The following is a 16393-nucleotide window of genomic DNA, read 5'->3' on the forward strand; positions in this document are numbered from 1 at the left end:
GCTTCATCCTTCATGACTGGGAAAGGCCTCAATTCTGATCTCATTAGATCAAATCAGAACAGGATGGATTAACAGTGATTCATATTACTGGTTTGCATCCTAAAAAAGGATAGTTGTGTTTTGCTGCATAACACACTAACATTATTTGTCTACCCATATGATGTGGATCATTGTCAGGTTATTTGATATTTATACCATGGGTGGGTCTAATCCTGAATGCTGATTGGTTAAAACCATATTCCAGCCGGTGTCTATTCCACAAGTTAACACCGGCTAAATCTATGATGTTGAAATGACCATTTACTCTGTTCCATCTGACTGCACAATCCACGCTTCTCTTTAGCCCAGCCAAGCAACTTATACACTTGATCTCCACTATAAAAGCATCTAGACTTTCTCACATTTCCTTTAGACTAACATTTCGTTTTCAAAAGCTGAGATTTGTATAAACATTTCTGTCAGTCTCTCCGACATTTGCAACATTGTTTCAATATTCAAATTCGATCTCCAGCTGTCTCATAGTAATGAACAGGTCGGGAGTCGAGACGAGACAGACAGGCAGTGTTTCTCAGCCAGTGAAAATTATGAATCAACTGGCATCATTTTTATGGATATATACAAAGAAATTAAATGTCAATTGAAAAAAGGTAAAAACTAAATGAAGTGCAGCTAGTTTGCAGTCTTTCCAGCTTCAGTTTGAAGTGATTGTGTTGTTGGCTAGCTCCTCTGAACAAGTGTCCTATGCCATTTTCTATGCTATGCGAAATCACGCCTCATTAGCTCATTGTTATGGATGCATCCAAATAAATGTCACTAGAAAACAGCTTAAACAAATGCAAATGCAGCTACTTTGCTGTTATTCTAGCTGCATGTGACTGTAAGTTAGCTGCAAGCAAGGGATAAGAAAGTTGCCAGCCAGTATGGCAATGAACCATTTAGAACGAACGACTGGGTCGCATCCATAGATGCAGAACAAAAAGACTGAGCGACTGGGTCTCTGGCAACCAAACCGATAGAACGGACGACCAGCCGGCTTGGGTAGCAACCCTAGATTTGTGTTGGGACTATATCTTGTGGAAGGATGAAATAGTATGAATAAATGTATCAAAATAACGTTTTTAATGAAAATATGTCAATCATTATTTGAATATGTTGGTAACCCTGTCACATCCTGATCTGTTTCACCTGTCTTTGTGCTGGTCTCCACCTCCCTCCAAGTGTCGCCCATCTTCCCCGTTATCCCCAGGGTATTTATACCTGTGTTTTCTTTTTGTCTGTTGCCAGTTCGTTTTATTTCGTCAAGCCTACCAGCGTCAGGGCAGTCAAGCCTACCAGATCTTTCTCTAGTTCCTGTTTTCCCAGTTTTGACCATTCTGACTGCCCTGACTCTGAGCTTGCCTGCCGTTCTGTACCTTGTCCCACCAACCTGGATTACTGACTTCTGCCTGCCCTTGACATGACGTTTGCCTCCCCCTGTGTTTGTAATAAACTTTTGTTACTTAGAAACTGTCTGCATCTGGGTCTTCTCCTGAAACTTGACAAACCCGTTGTATAAAAGTGATAATGCCCTCGAAAGCCGGTGTTTGGAGGATATCTATGCATGGTTTCCTGGCCCTCGACTGGCATTATTACTTCAATCACCTCTCAGGCATTATCACTTAAATAAGCTTCAGTAACAAAAGAACACCATGGTTGTAATAACACTTTGAACAGGTAGTTTGTACATGTGTAGAATGTGTTTGTTTTGGGTCTACACTGGTAAGTTAATTTATAAAATGTCAAGTCACAGAGGAATTTCTTCAGAATAACTGGTCAGGGCATACATAGCACTTTCCATTCAGATTCAGGCAAGTTTGATGTAAAGGCTTGATCACACCTGTAGTGATTACTACTATCCGTCACACCCATTGTTGCTTATCAATTGTTCACTATATATGTCAATGTAATTACACCCAACACAATGTTGAAAAATGAATGCTTCCCACCACTAGATCACATAACGAGATGTGAGCTGGATGTGATCTCAATGCTGCCACCAGTGTAGTGGAAGAAAGTGAAAGCTGCAACAGGGACTCTAACCAGGGCTCATACATGGCAAAGTGAGCTTTAACGGCCGTTGCCATGTAATCCTAGTAGGCCTCTGGGCAGTGGCAGTAGGCCTACAATGCTGTAATAAGGCTTGTTACAATAGCTTAAGTATATAACATAATTGACACAACGGTAATCACCATCATGAAACATCCTTGGAAGTGTTATAAGTGTAAGCCAACATAATTAATTATTCGACATTAACCCGTTTAACTGAATTGGTATGGCTTAATTGATCATAGTCCAAACTCGTTATAGTTGTAAATACCATGCAGTTACACTAGGATAATTTAAACCAAACATATTTGTTTTGCAAGTCTTCTGTTTCCCACATTTACTGATTAATTTTCCATCATGAAAATGTATCCCCATACCCCAATCAAATGCCTTCATCGATACAACAATACCATGATACTGACAAACACAGCTATTTATTCCAATATTATGGCAACCCCCATAGAATCCGACATAGCACCAGTATCCCAAAGTATTAAGCGAAAACATGCATAGAAACAGCATTGGCATTAATAAAAAATAACAAAATGTAAGGTAACTAATATAAGTATTTAGAAGACAAACTGGTTAATTAACAATATTGGGTTGTTAACACGTTTGTTTACTGATATAAATAAATGTTGGACACAAATGGGCAGTGAAGAACACCATTGCTCCAATAACTTTAAAAAGATTGAAAAGCACAACATCTGCTAAAATACTTTAGTACAAATTTGCACAAATTGAGTGTGAAATTGTGTTGAAAAAGTAAAACAGTCTTTCTAAGGCAAGATACCTAAGTGACGTTTTCGTGGCAGGTTAGGATATGTCACCGCCAAGTTTAGGTCACCGCCAAGTTTAGGTCACCGCCAAGTCACAGAAAAACACAACCATTTTTCCAGCCAAAGACAGGAGTCACAAAAAGCAGAAATAGAGATAAAATTAATCACTAATCTTTGATGATCTTCAACAGATGATACTCACAAGTACTTAATGTTACACAATACATGTATATTTTAAAAATCTCAGTATACATTGGAGCGTTATGTTCAGTAGTTACAAAAACATCTGGTGATTTTGCAGAGAGCCACATCAATTTCCAGAAATACTCATAATAAACGTTGATCAAAGATACAAGTTTTATACATGGAATTTTAGATAAACTTCTCCTTAATGCAACCGCTGTGTCAGCTTTACGGAAAAAGCAAATCATGCAATAATCTGAGTACGGCGCTCAGAGCCCAAACAAGCCAAAAAGATATCTGCCATATTGTGCAGTCAAAAATAACATGATAAATATTCACTTTCCTTTGATGATCTTCATCAGAATGCACTCCCAGGAATCCCAGTTCCACAATAAATGTTTGTTTTTTTCGATAATGTCCATCATTTATGTCCAAATAGCTACTTTTGTTAGCGCGTTTTGCAAACAAATCCAAAGTCACGAAGCGCGTTCACTAGGAGCAGACAAAATGTCAAAAAGTTCCGTTACAGTCCGTAGAAACATGTCAAACGATGTATAGAATCAATCTTTAGGATGTTTTTAACATAAATCTTCAATAATGTTCCAACTGGAGACTTCCTTTGTCTTCAGAAATGCAATGGAACGGGAGATACCTCTCACGTGAACGAGCAACCCGAGCCCGTGGCACTCTGCCAGACCACTGACTCATACAGCCCTTATGAGCCCCTCCTTTACAGTAGAAGCCTCAAACAAGTTTCTAAAAACTGTTGACATCTAGTGGAAGCCCTAGGAAGTGCAACATGACCAATATCCCACTGTAGTATCTTCAATAGGTTGAAAATCGACCAACCTCAGATTTCCCACTTCCTGGTTGGATTTTTTTCTCAAGTTTTTGCCTGCCATATGAGTTCTGTTATCCTCACAGGCATCATTCAAACAGTTTTAGAAACTTCAGAGTATGCTAATAATATGCATATATTAGCAATTGGGACTGAGTAGCAGGCCGTTTACTCTGGGCACCAAGCTACTCAATACTGCCCCCAGACATAAGAAGTTAAGAAAATCATTTCTGGTCTTAGCAGTATCGAAGTGGCGTGAAAAGAGTGTGTCCCAAGCCAGGGCAGTAAGGAGCGCACACAGGGGCAGGGCGGGGTGCTGATGCTTCTATTTTATAATATTGCACTAGCCTCGGCTCCAGGCTTAAAGGTCCTGAACAGTCATTCTGAAAAGTACTTTTTATCTCATGGCTAACTATCAGGAAGTTTGAAAAGACAGGCTTCTTCTTTTTCTTTGGGATTGGGTTGGGGGATCGGTGCATACACCACCCCCTACTGTACTAAAGTGTGAGGCCAGTCATGGCCTCCCGACATTAAATTCTCTTCATTATTCCTGTTCCTAAAAAAATATAAGTAAATTGCACCACCAACTAACCCTACACCTATATACCACTATTTCATAAAAATATAATACACCCAGGTAGGGCTGTTATGGTGACCGTATTACCGCCACACCGGTGGTCACAAGTCATGAAGGCAGTCAAATTCCACATGACCATTTAGTCACGGTAACTAGTCTTCTCCAAGCTCTGATGCTGCTGATGTGTAGCCTACCAACCTTGCTAATTGCCTGGTACTCAGCACTCTATTGTCCCTCTCATCACTCTGACATCAATGCAAATGTAATCAAAAATGTAATCAAACACTTCATGAGAGCCCATGAGCTCATGTTGCGCAGCATTTCAATAGGCTATGCAATTGCATGAGAAAAGATAGTGATGGCCTCTATTGAAAAGAAGAGGATCCCATCAGATTTCTTAGGCTAGGCATACTATATATATTTCTCAACTTTCCTAACATTAAGCACATTTCCTATGGCCCACATGTCTGTTATGGAAATCCTCTTAGGGATCAAATCCCACTAGCAGGATCAAATTCGACAACATCCGCTTAAATTGGAGCGCGCCAAATTCAAATGACAAAATCGTAATATTAAACATTCATGAACATACAAGTGTCTTACATCATTTAAAAGCTTCACTTCTTGTTAATCCAAACACTTTGTCAGATTTCAAAAAGGTTTGATGGTGCAAGCATACCATGCGATTATCTGAGGACAGCGCCCCACATAAAAATACTTTTTCAACCAGCATAGGCTTCACAAAATTCACAAATAGCGATAAAATAAATCACTTACCTTTGAAGATCTTCCTCTGTTTGAAATCCCAAGGGTCCCAGCTACACAATGAATGTTCGTTTTGTCCGATAAAGTCATTTATATCCAAAAGGTCTGTTTAGTTGGCGCCATTGATTTCAGTAATACACTCCTTCAACATGCACACAAAGGAATTCAAAAAGATACCAGTATCACTTCATCCAATCAAGTCAAACAATGTTTCTAATCAATCCTCAGGTACCCTAAGATGTAAATAAATGATAATATTTCAGACGGAAAGAACAGTGGTTAGCAATCACAAGCCTGCTATTCAGTGGAGTGGGTGTGTGGTCCAAGTCTGGGTTTAAGGGTCTCTTTACCAAGCTTAAAATTATAAACATTCAACATTGTCGTGTCTTTACTATCATTAAACTGAAGACTTTGTTTTTATCAAAGATTCTCTGTAATTAGTTACTTGATTAAACTGAATAATCATGTAACTGTAATTAACTAGGAAGTTGGGGCACCAAGGAAAGTAATCAGATTACAAAGTTATAATTTCCCAATATAACTTTTCAGATATTTTCGTATCTGATCAATAGTCTTCTGATTAATGATTTACTTATTTTACCTCACGTTAGTCTCATTCCAAATGTCGCAATGGGGGGTTGACTAAGAAGTCCCTACTGTCACGAGTCCGACCGAGGGTGTTTCCCCTTCCCGGGCGGTTGGCGCTCGGCGGTCGTCGTCACCGGCCTATTAGCTGCCACTGATTGTTTTTCCTCTCCCTCCTTGTATGTTTAGTGGTAGCACCTGTTCATGATTAATCAGTTAATTAGTTTGTCTTTATTAGACAGCCGGCCCGCCTGGTTGTTGTGCGGGATTATTGCAGTGTAACCTTCGGCTCTGTTGTTAGAAGTACGTGTTAGTGCCTGGTCGTTACTTTTTCCGTTGTACATTCTCATTCCCTGTGTTTGGGGCCGTTACTATTGTGAGCACCCTGGGATGCGTTGGCGCTATTAAAGACGCACAGCTTTGCACTCACTGTCTCCTGCGTTTGACTCCACACACCTACGACACCTGAAGTGTTACAGAATCCCGCACCTAAATCAAATCGAATGGAGTCAGCAGGAGCAGCAGCCAACCCTCTCCCATCGATGGAGGAACGGGTTCTCCACCACACCACCATTCTCCATCGGATCGGATCCGCGATGGATCAAGTGATGGAGAGAATGGACCGATGGGAGAGGAGTGGTCTCCTCTCTCCACCTTCGGCACCCCGACTCCGGTCTCCCCATCACTCGACTCCAGCACCCTTCGTCTGACGCTACCGAGGGCTTATGATGGAGCGGCGGCGGGTTGCCAGGGGTTTCTGCTTCAGCTGGAGCTATACCTGGCCACCGTTAGACCCCCTCCCTCAGGAGCGGAGAGGGTGAGTGTCCTCATCTCCTGCCTCACGGGTCGTGCTCTGGAGTGGGCGAACGCAGTCTGGAATGGCCCAGACTCAGCGCGGGAGCACTACCCAGAGTTTTCCTGCCGCTTCCGTGCCGTATTTGATCACCCTATAGACGGCCGAGCGGTGGGAGAACGACTTTTTTATCTCAGGCAGGAGAGGAGGAGCGCCCAGGATTACGCGCTGGAGTTCCGGACCTTGGCAGCCGGATCTGGGTGGAACGACAGGGCCCTTATGGACCACTACAGGTGTGGTCTCCGAGAGGACGTCCGCCGGGAGTTAGCGTGTCGGGACACCACTCTGTCACTGGATCAGCTGATTGACATGTCCATTCAACTGGACAATCTGCTGGCTGCCCGCGGGCGTTCAGAGAGGGTCCTGTGCGTTCCACCACCCAGCCCCTCCGCTCCCATTCCGATGGAGTTGGGAGGGGCTGCGCCGAGGGGTACCGGAGGAGGAGGCCTTCCCTGCACCAACTGTGGTCGGAGAGGACACACGTCTGATCGGTGCTGGGGGGGTCCGTCTGGGAGTAGAGATGGCAGGCGGAACGCTTCTCGGTCACCCCAGGTGAGTCAGCATCAGACTCACCCAGAATCCCTTGTTGGCCATATGTTTGTCTTAATCTCTTTCCTTCACTTTTTTCCCTCTTCCCAGCATAGGGCGCTAGTCGATTCAGGCGCAGCTGGGAACTTTATGGATCGCGGACTCGCCCTTAAGTTAGGGGTTCCGCTGGTGCCGATAGATTCTCCTTTCCCCGTGCACTCCCTAGATAGCCGGCCATTAGGGTCAGGGATGGTCGGGGAGACCACGGTCCCACTGGACATGGTGACGCAGGGGAATCATAGGGAGCGTATCAGTTTTTTTATTATTGATTCGCCTGCGTTTCCAGTGGTGCTGGGGACTCCCTGGCTGGCCCGGCACAATCCTAAAATTTCGTGGAGACAAGGGGTTCTCCAGGGGTGGTCAGAGGAGTGTTCTGGAAGGTGTTTGGGAGTTTCCATCGGTGCCACGTCGGTGGAGAGTCCAGACCAGGGTTCCACGGTGTGCATTCCCCCCGAGTATGCCGATTTGGCAATCGCTTTCAGTAAAGTGAAAGCGACTAAATTACCACCTTATCGACCGGGAAGGGATTGTACGATAGATCTCCAGGTAGACGCTGCGCTTCCCAAGAGTCATGTGTACCCGCTGTCCCAGGAGGAGACGTTGGCAATGGAGACATATGTCACGGAGTCGCTGGGACAGGGGTACATTCGGCCCTCCATTTCACCCGTCTCCTCGAGTTTCTTTTTTGTGAGGAAAAAGGAGGGAGGTTTGCGTCCGTGTATCGATTATAGAGGTCTAAACGCCATCACAGTGGGGTATAGTTACCCTCTACCTCTCATCGCTACGGCGGTGGAATCGTTCCACGGAGCGCAGTTCTTCACAAAACTGGATCTCAGGAGCGCGTATAGTCTGGTGCGTATTCGGAAGGGAGACGAGTGGAAAACCGCATTTAGTACTACATCCGGCCACTATGAGTACCTCGTCATGCCGTATGGGTTAAAGAATGCTCCAGCCGTTTTCCAATCCTTTGTAGACGAGATTCTCAGGGACCTGTGCGGTCAGGGGTGGTTGTTTATATCGATGACATTCTGATCTACTCGGCCACTCACACCGCGCATGTGTCTCTGGTGCGCAAAGTGCTTGGAAGACTGCTGGAGCATGACCTATACGTCAAGGCTGAGAAATGCGTGTTCTCTAAACGAGCCGTCTCTTTTCTGGGATATCGCATTTCCACCTCGGGGGTGGTGATGGAGGGTGACCGCATTAGGGCCGTGCGTAATTGGCCGACTCCAACCACGGTAAAGGAGGTGCAGCGGTTTTTGGGTTTTGCCAACTACTACCGGAGGTTTATCCGGGGTTTTGGCCAGATAGCGGCTCCCATTACCTCACTGCTGGGGGGGGGCCCGGTGCGATTGCAGTGGTCAGCACAGGCGGACAGGGCATTCAACAAGTTGAAGGCGCTGTTCACTGATGCGCCCGTGTTGGCGCATCCGGATCCCTCTCTAGCATTCATAGTGGAGGTGGACGCGTCCGAGGCTGGGGTGGGTGCCGTGCTATCACAGCGCTCGGGTACGCCACCAAAACTCCGCCCCTGCGCTTTCTTCTCAAGGAAGCTCAGCCCAGCGGAGCGTAACTATGATGTGGGGGACCGGGAGTTGCTAGCGGTGGTTAGAGCTCTGAAGGTGTGGAGACACTGGCTTGAGGGGGCTAAGCACCCTTTTCTCATCTGGACCGACCACCAGAATCTGGAGTATATTCGGGCTGCAAGGAGACTTAACCCACGTCAGGCAAGGTGGGCCATATTCTTCACCCGGTTCCGGTTTACTTTGTCTTATAGACCGGGCTCCCAGAACGTGAAGGCTGACGCACTGTCCCGCCTTTACGACACCGAGGATGGGTCCACCGAACCTACTCCCATCCTTCCCGCCTCTAAGCTGGTAGCCCCAGTGGTATGGGAGGTGGACTCGGACATCGAGCGGGCGTTACGGGCTGAACCCGCGCCTCCTCAGTGTCCAGCGGGGCGAAGGTACGTGCCGCTTGATGTTCGGGACAAGCTGATTCGGTGGGCTCACGTCCTACCCTCCTCGGGTCACCCTGGGGTGACGAGGACAGTGGGGAGCCTTCAGGGGAGGTATTGGTGGCCTACGTTGGTTAAGGACGTTAAGGGTTATGTCTCCTCTTGCTCAGTGTGCGCTCAGAGTAAGGCTCCTAGGCACCTTCCTAGAGGGAAGCTACAACCCCTCCCCGTTCCACAGCGGCCATGGTCACATCTGTCCATAGATTTCCTGACCGATCTTCCGCCGTCTCAGGGGAACACCGCGGTTCTAGTGATTGTGGATCGGTTTTCTAAGTCCTGCCGTCTCCTCCCGTTGCCCGGTATCCCTACAGCCCTGCAGACTGCGGAGGCATTATTTACCCATGTCTTTCGGCACTACGGGGTGCCGGAGGACATCGTTTCTGATCGGGGCCCCCAATTCACGTCTCGGGTATGGAGAGCGTTCATGGAACGCTTGGGGGTCTCTGTCAGCCTGACCTCCGGTTATCACCCCGAGAGTAATGGGCAGGTGGAGAGATTGAACCAGGAGGTGGGTAGGTTTCTGCGGTCGTATTGCCAGGATCGGCCAGGGGAGTGGGCACGATACATTCCCTGGGCTGAAATGGCTCAGAACTCACTACGCCACTCCTCTACTAACGTGTCCCCTTTTCAGTGTGTGTTGGGATACCAGCCGGTCCTGGCACCATGGCATCCGAGCCAGACCGAGGCTCCTGCGGTGGAGGAATGGGTACAGCGCTCCAAGGAGACCTGGAGGGCCGTCCAGGAGTCTCTACGACAAGCGAGTGGACGGCAGAAGAGGAGTGCTGACCGCCACCGCAGTGAGGCCCCGTGTTTGTACCGGGGGACAGGGTCTGGCTCTCGACCCGAAACCTACCTCTCCGCTTGCCCTGCCGGAAGCTGGGTCCGCAGTGTGTAGGGCCCTTTAAAGTCCTGAGGAGAATAAACGAGGTGTGTTATCGATTACAACTCCCTTCCTATTATCGAATTAACCCCTCGTTTCATGTGTCTCTCCTCAGGCCGGTGGTAGCTGGTCCCCTGCAGGACAGTGAGGTACCGGAGGTCCCTCCCCCTCTGGACATCGAGGGGACCCCGGCGTACACGATCCGGGCCATTCTGGACTCAAGACGCCGGGTGAGGGGCCTGCAGTACCTCGTGGACTGGGAGGGGTACGGTCCGGAGGAGAGGTGCTGGGTACCGGTGAGGGACATCTTGGATCCATCCATGTTGAGGGATTTCCATCGCCTCCATCCGGATCGCCCTGCACCTCGTCCTCCGGGGCGACCTCGAGGCCGGTGTCGGCGCGCTGCGGGAGCCGCGCGTCAGGAGGGGGGTACTGTCACGAGTCCGACCGAGGGTGTTTCCCCTTCCCGGGCGGTTGGCGCTCGGCGGTCGTCGTCACCGGCCTATTAGCTGCCACTGATTGTTTTTCCTCTCCCTCCTTGTATGTTTAGTGGTAGCACCTGTTCATGATTAATCAGTTAATTAGTTTGTCTTTATTAGACAGCCGGCCCGCCTGGTTGTTGTGCGGGATTATTGCAGTGTAACCTTCGGCTCTGTTGTTAGAAGTACGTGTTAGTGCCTGGTCGTTACTTTTCCGTTGTACATTCTCATTCCCTGTGTTTGGGGCCGTTACTATTGTGAGCACCCTGGGATGCGTTGGCGCTATTAAAGACGCACAGCTTTGCACTCACTGTCTCCTGCGTTTGACTCCACACACCTACGACACCTGAAGTGTTACACCTACAGAGTTAATTATAACAATTAAAATGCTAATCCCTTACACATGAACGCTCACTCATTCGGGAACAATGGCAATCAATATATATATTTACGCTCAGTGTGTCGTTTTGATCGCTGGTGAAAAGTCTTTCTTTTGTAGAATTGTCCGTCTCTCTCCCTCTCTCTCTCTGTCTTGGTTAGAGGGGATAGATAGTTCAAAGTGACATTCGTTATAGAATGGATGTTTCGGCAGTTGTCGTTCTTCGCGTTCAATGATACTGAATTCCTAGCTGCAGACTAGTAATCAATATCAAAGACTTGTTCTTATTCTGTCGGTATCGATAGTCTAAGAGTTTAACCACGTCGTATGGTTAAAAGATTCAGCAATGGTCTACAACCTTTGCCCTCCCCTAATGGAGAAAAACATGGTCTGGTGATAATTTCTCAAAGTTGGGTTTTATTCGGAATGGCAGAAAAGGCTATCCCAGGATGTCTGACCCTAACTGGGCTTAGTGGCGATCCTCTGATTTAGTTCAAATCAAAAGGGAATTGTATTTTTCTTCATTAAACAGTCCAAAATCATATTACACAATTATACAAACAATATCATACTCACTCATTCATCTTATACAACAATTAGCAATTAGATGTAAACCTCATATCTGAGGCTATTATATAAACAGCGTTATGGTAATGTGGCCACACCGTCTCTCTTGAGCTTCCCAAGTTGTGCCAAATGGACCAGTTCGTAGCTGGATTCTTCACCGATCTTTTAAACTTTCTCTGGAACATGAAATTTGTTCGTACCTCAAGTTCTGTGAGGTGGAAGGATTTCCTTTGTCTCCATTAAAAACGACTCTCAAAAACTGTGTGTCCATGAGGTCTTCTCGGGAATTTACGACCTCTCACCACAGCAGTCTGGTTGTAGACGCAGAGAGCGGGGGATGGTGCTCGCTGTACTCAAAGAGGGCAACGTCATGACAAAATGAGCTCCGACTGGGAAAATATGTTTTGAAAGGTCATCCAACTCGGAATTCCAAGTCGGGAACTCGAGCCTCTTTCTAGAGCTCCGACCTGAAGATCATTGATATCATGATTGAATCTTGTTTTTCCCAGTTGTTCCCAGTTGTCTTGAAAGCACCACAACTCCAGAAAATGCCAGAGTTTGACCACAAAGTTTGATGCTAAACTTTGCTGAAGAAGAACCTTCATGTTCAAGTGAGCACAGCACAACAGCATGAGTCCAAAAATGTCTTGTATGATGCTGCATAAATGATGTAATATGCCAGGGAGATATGTATACTGTTGCTAAGAAAGTAATGCTAAGTGTATTTTGTGTACTAAGCTGTTAGTTGCCCATGTGCCTCACCCTAATAATTTGGTCCCTTTCCCCTTCCTGACTTAGCCTACTGTTCTGACTTGTTGGTGCAAATGTAGCCTGTTTTAGTCATGATCGAATATTATAAGAGCTTCATTGTCTGCTTATATGTACCCTTTATTTATCCACGGTTCTGACTTGGTGTACAGGGCGAACACTGTAAGAACAGCCCATGATCTGAATTCTGTAGCTGTACATTTCAAAAGTGCTGAACAAATGACTACATCCATCCTAGCTCGCTCATTACAGATTATGCGGACGTTGTCCCATTATGCCATAGTTTGTACATCTCAATTGTCAGTTGAAACCACATTTATCTAAGCAAGTCTGCCATATCAGCTTTGTTTTTTAAAAGGCAGTAAATGAGGCTGAATGAAATGTTTCGCTGCCAGACAAGGCTCCGCTGATAGCCAGGTGTAGCAGTGGTAAGTGTTGGGGTTTGTTCCTTTGTTAATCATTGGTGAAATTAGCATTCTGACAATATCTTTAATTAAATAATTAAAAAACCTTTATTAATGCAATTGCAGACAGAAGATGACAACAGGAACATAGCACACATGTTTCCTAGTAAGTTCTGCAAAATAGAAAAGGTCCCAAGTTATTTTATTAAACCCGAAGTCCAGCCCTAGTGATGTCACTGCATACGTTATTGCCTTCTACTCATCAGACGAAGCCCACGTGTACACAGCTATACAAACTTGCAAGAGAGATACAATAGTTCCAGTGTTTTCTAAGGGCTAAGCAGTAAATGTCCACTCCCCAAGTTGATTTATTGTGGAATGTCTGCCTAGTCTCTTATCTCTTTCACTCCCCTGCAGAGTTCTGTCTCAGTCACACATTTCTCAGACCATTTCTTTAAAAGAGGCAGAGAAACTAGAAAACAACTGTGGAACAATATTAAATTAAACCTCTATAATTAATATATATATATTGTTAATCTGTAGTCTACGACCCTATAATGTAAGGAGGGAGGGGTCTTATAACCACCCCCCCTTCTATTAATACAACATAAGCATAATCAATTATTATAATACATCAAACATTTGGTACATCCCCTATCATGACCCCTAGGTGAACTCCTGACATAAAGATTCACTCCATTGCGCTGAAAATAAAGTTCTGCTGTTGGGACAGCTTTATGTAGGCCCTAACAATTTGTGGGCACCGTTTATAACCGTTACAGCGCAATTCATGTATTGTTTAGTGTTGTGTTGTGTAGTGGCTTTGCTGGCATGCATCTAAAAAAAGTTTTGGTGTTTGCCCCACCAAGATTTAAGAGCCCTAAATCGCCACTGGGGAAGATATTTTCACCATAAAATGCTCCTTCATAATAAAAGCATTAATCAAATTTGCGGTCACTTTTGTTGCCTTATAATGTAAAGAAATAGCCTAATAGTTTATCAACATTATAAGATAATATGTTGTGTCAAGCCTCATTGCATAATTTTTTTTTATGCTAATGGTTGTATTAATTTGGGATCTAGCACATCCCACGACTGTCCCAGACCATGTTTGGAATATTTCTTCCTCGCACAGAATAGAATAAGTCAACTTTTGTACTATGGGGGATAGTAAATAGGCTAGTGCTTTTGCTGTTCATTAGGGCTACTCATCTTATTGGCTGACGAAAAGTAAATGTGGACAGTTCTTACAATATCTTCGGAAAAGAACACGAGCGTCACGGATGTGCCTGTTTTCACTTGTTGCCTGTGAGAAAGACCCGAGAGAGGTGCTTTGAAGCATGCAGCATGCAGCTGGGAGAAGGGAATTATAGTTATTATACTCAGCCTATGGGCACAACGGCCACTGGCTGAAAAAGGCATGTTTTTTTTAGGGGGCAGTGCGACCACACAAGGGGGATGCCGGTGTGAAATTTTAGGCACTATCAAGTTCTTATCAAATTGTGAATGAGAGACTCTGTCACGGCTGTCGTCAGGGTGGAAATGACCGGACCAAAGGGCAGCGTGATGAGCGTACCTTTCTTCTTTTTTTTTTACAAGGAAACGACCGTGAAGCTTAACTTGGGCAACAATGCCACGAACAAAGTCAACTACCCACAATAACAAAAGGGAAAAAAGGCTACCTAAGTATGATTCCCAATCAGAGACAACAATAGACAGCTATCCCTAATTGAGAACCATACCCGGCCAAAACATAGAAACAGAAAAACATAGAAAAAAGAAACCAGAATGCCCACCCTAGTCACACCCTGGCCTAACCAAAATAGAGAATAAAAGCCTCTCTATGGAGCAAATAAAGCAGAGCTCATGCCTCTCATGCAACTTTTTCATGCAAATCATCATTAGAGTCGCATCATGCAGCCTTAGAATGTATTAAAAATATATCACCCGATGTTTGTATCACAACTAAAGTTACATAAATAACTCTAAATGAAGCAAATAAGAGTATCTGTTTCTTTGTTAACCTATCAACACAGAATAGCTGCATGTGCGCACTCCCTATAATCATTTGAAGAAAATGTATTTTCTATTTTATTCAGCTTTGTTAAATTGTGTTCTTCATACTATAAAATAATATCAAATAATGCTGTGGAATTCTAAGCAAATCTTGTCTACTAAATTAACTAGTGTAGCCCACAGCCATATGGCATAGCCAGATCAGGACCTATCATGCGGACAACTCAGAGTTTGCTATTCCGTTCTTTTGAAATAGACTACATTTTCTTTGTCTCAGACCTGTCTAAAATAAATATTGTGATGCCGTAGGCTACATTACATGGATTGATTAGACTTTTTCAAATGTAGATGTTCCGAAGGTTTGCATCAGTGGCTTGTAGGCTATGTCTGGAAGCTCGGAGATGCTAAATGTGTTTATGGTAATTAACTGTCAATTGCTGTGAGACCTGCAGTTATTTGCTTGACAATCACCAGCTGACGAAATTGTGACCGCCATAGCCCTACACCCAAGTACTTCTCTGCAATGGTCACCTACACTCATTAAAAACCCACTACCCCATTCTACTACTTTGACCATATCTGTTTCTGCCTATGCCAACAGCCCCTCAGCAAACCCTATAACTTTTCTGAAGTCAAATCATATACCCAAATACTTCTCTGCAGCTGCCACCACAACATCCATTTTCTGTGATTAACTTTCCATTTCTGCAGTACAGTTGATAACCCTTGCTATGAACGCTAAGAAGCCAACCTTACTGAAGCTCACTCATTACCCTATTCCTTTGTACTGGCACAAATCTACTATTCACTGGGATCCTCTCAGGATCCAGCACCCTTGACCCATCCTCCGCACTAATCTGCCTCTCTCGCACCAGACACCTCCGATCCCCAGCATCACGAGCACCCCTACAATTGACACACACAACTTTATCCACCGAAACTACAGAATCCTCTGTCGCATGCCCTCCAGCACACTTCCCACATCTTGGAATCTCCCACTTACACACTTCTGCAACATGAACAGAATTGTTGCATCTGAAAAAGTGCAGTGGATTCTGCACAACAGCTCTAACAGGATAACTAATATATCCTAACATGACTGAGACTCTGACTCAAAACTCAAAAGGACTGACAATGACTTTTTCACCACGCTCCACACCTGGTCTGCTTCGCACCAAACGGGATCCATCACAAAAACCAGGAATTTTAACTTAAATTGTTCCACCTTCACACTTAACACTACCCCAGAAATCACTCCTTTCAATGGTGCCTTATTCCTAAGAGCAAAACAAGAAACAGATATTGACCCAAGTTGCGTGACACAAAGTGCCTTCTCCCTCTGGCCAGAAGTAACACACACAAATATCACAAGTCCACTGCAGTTTACCTTCACTGATTCAACTGCACGCAACTCCTTTCTAACCTACCCACTTTCTAAACCACAAATGGATCAACCAAAAGGCAAGCGTCCGAAAAGGCAGGCTGAGTGACAACTCTTTGAAACGCCTATGTCAAGCAACTTGACTTGATTCAGTGAGCAGCATCGCAGTGAAATCATCTCAAACAACACTGAAATTGCATCAAATATATATATTTTATATATACACATCTCCCATTTGGCATCCCTCTT

The sequence above is a fragment of the Oncorhynchus keta genome, chromosome 32 (genome assembly GCF_023373465.1).
Source record: "Oncorhynchus keta strain PuntledgeMale-10-30-2019 chromosome 32, Oket_V2, whole genome shotgun sequence".
NCBI classification, from domain to species: Eukaryota; Metazoa; Chordata; class Actinopteri; order Salmoniformes; family Salmonidae; genus Oncorhynchus; species Oncorhynchus keta.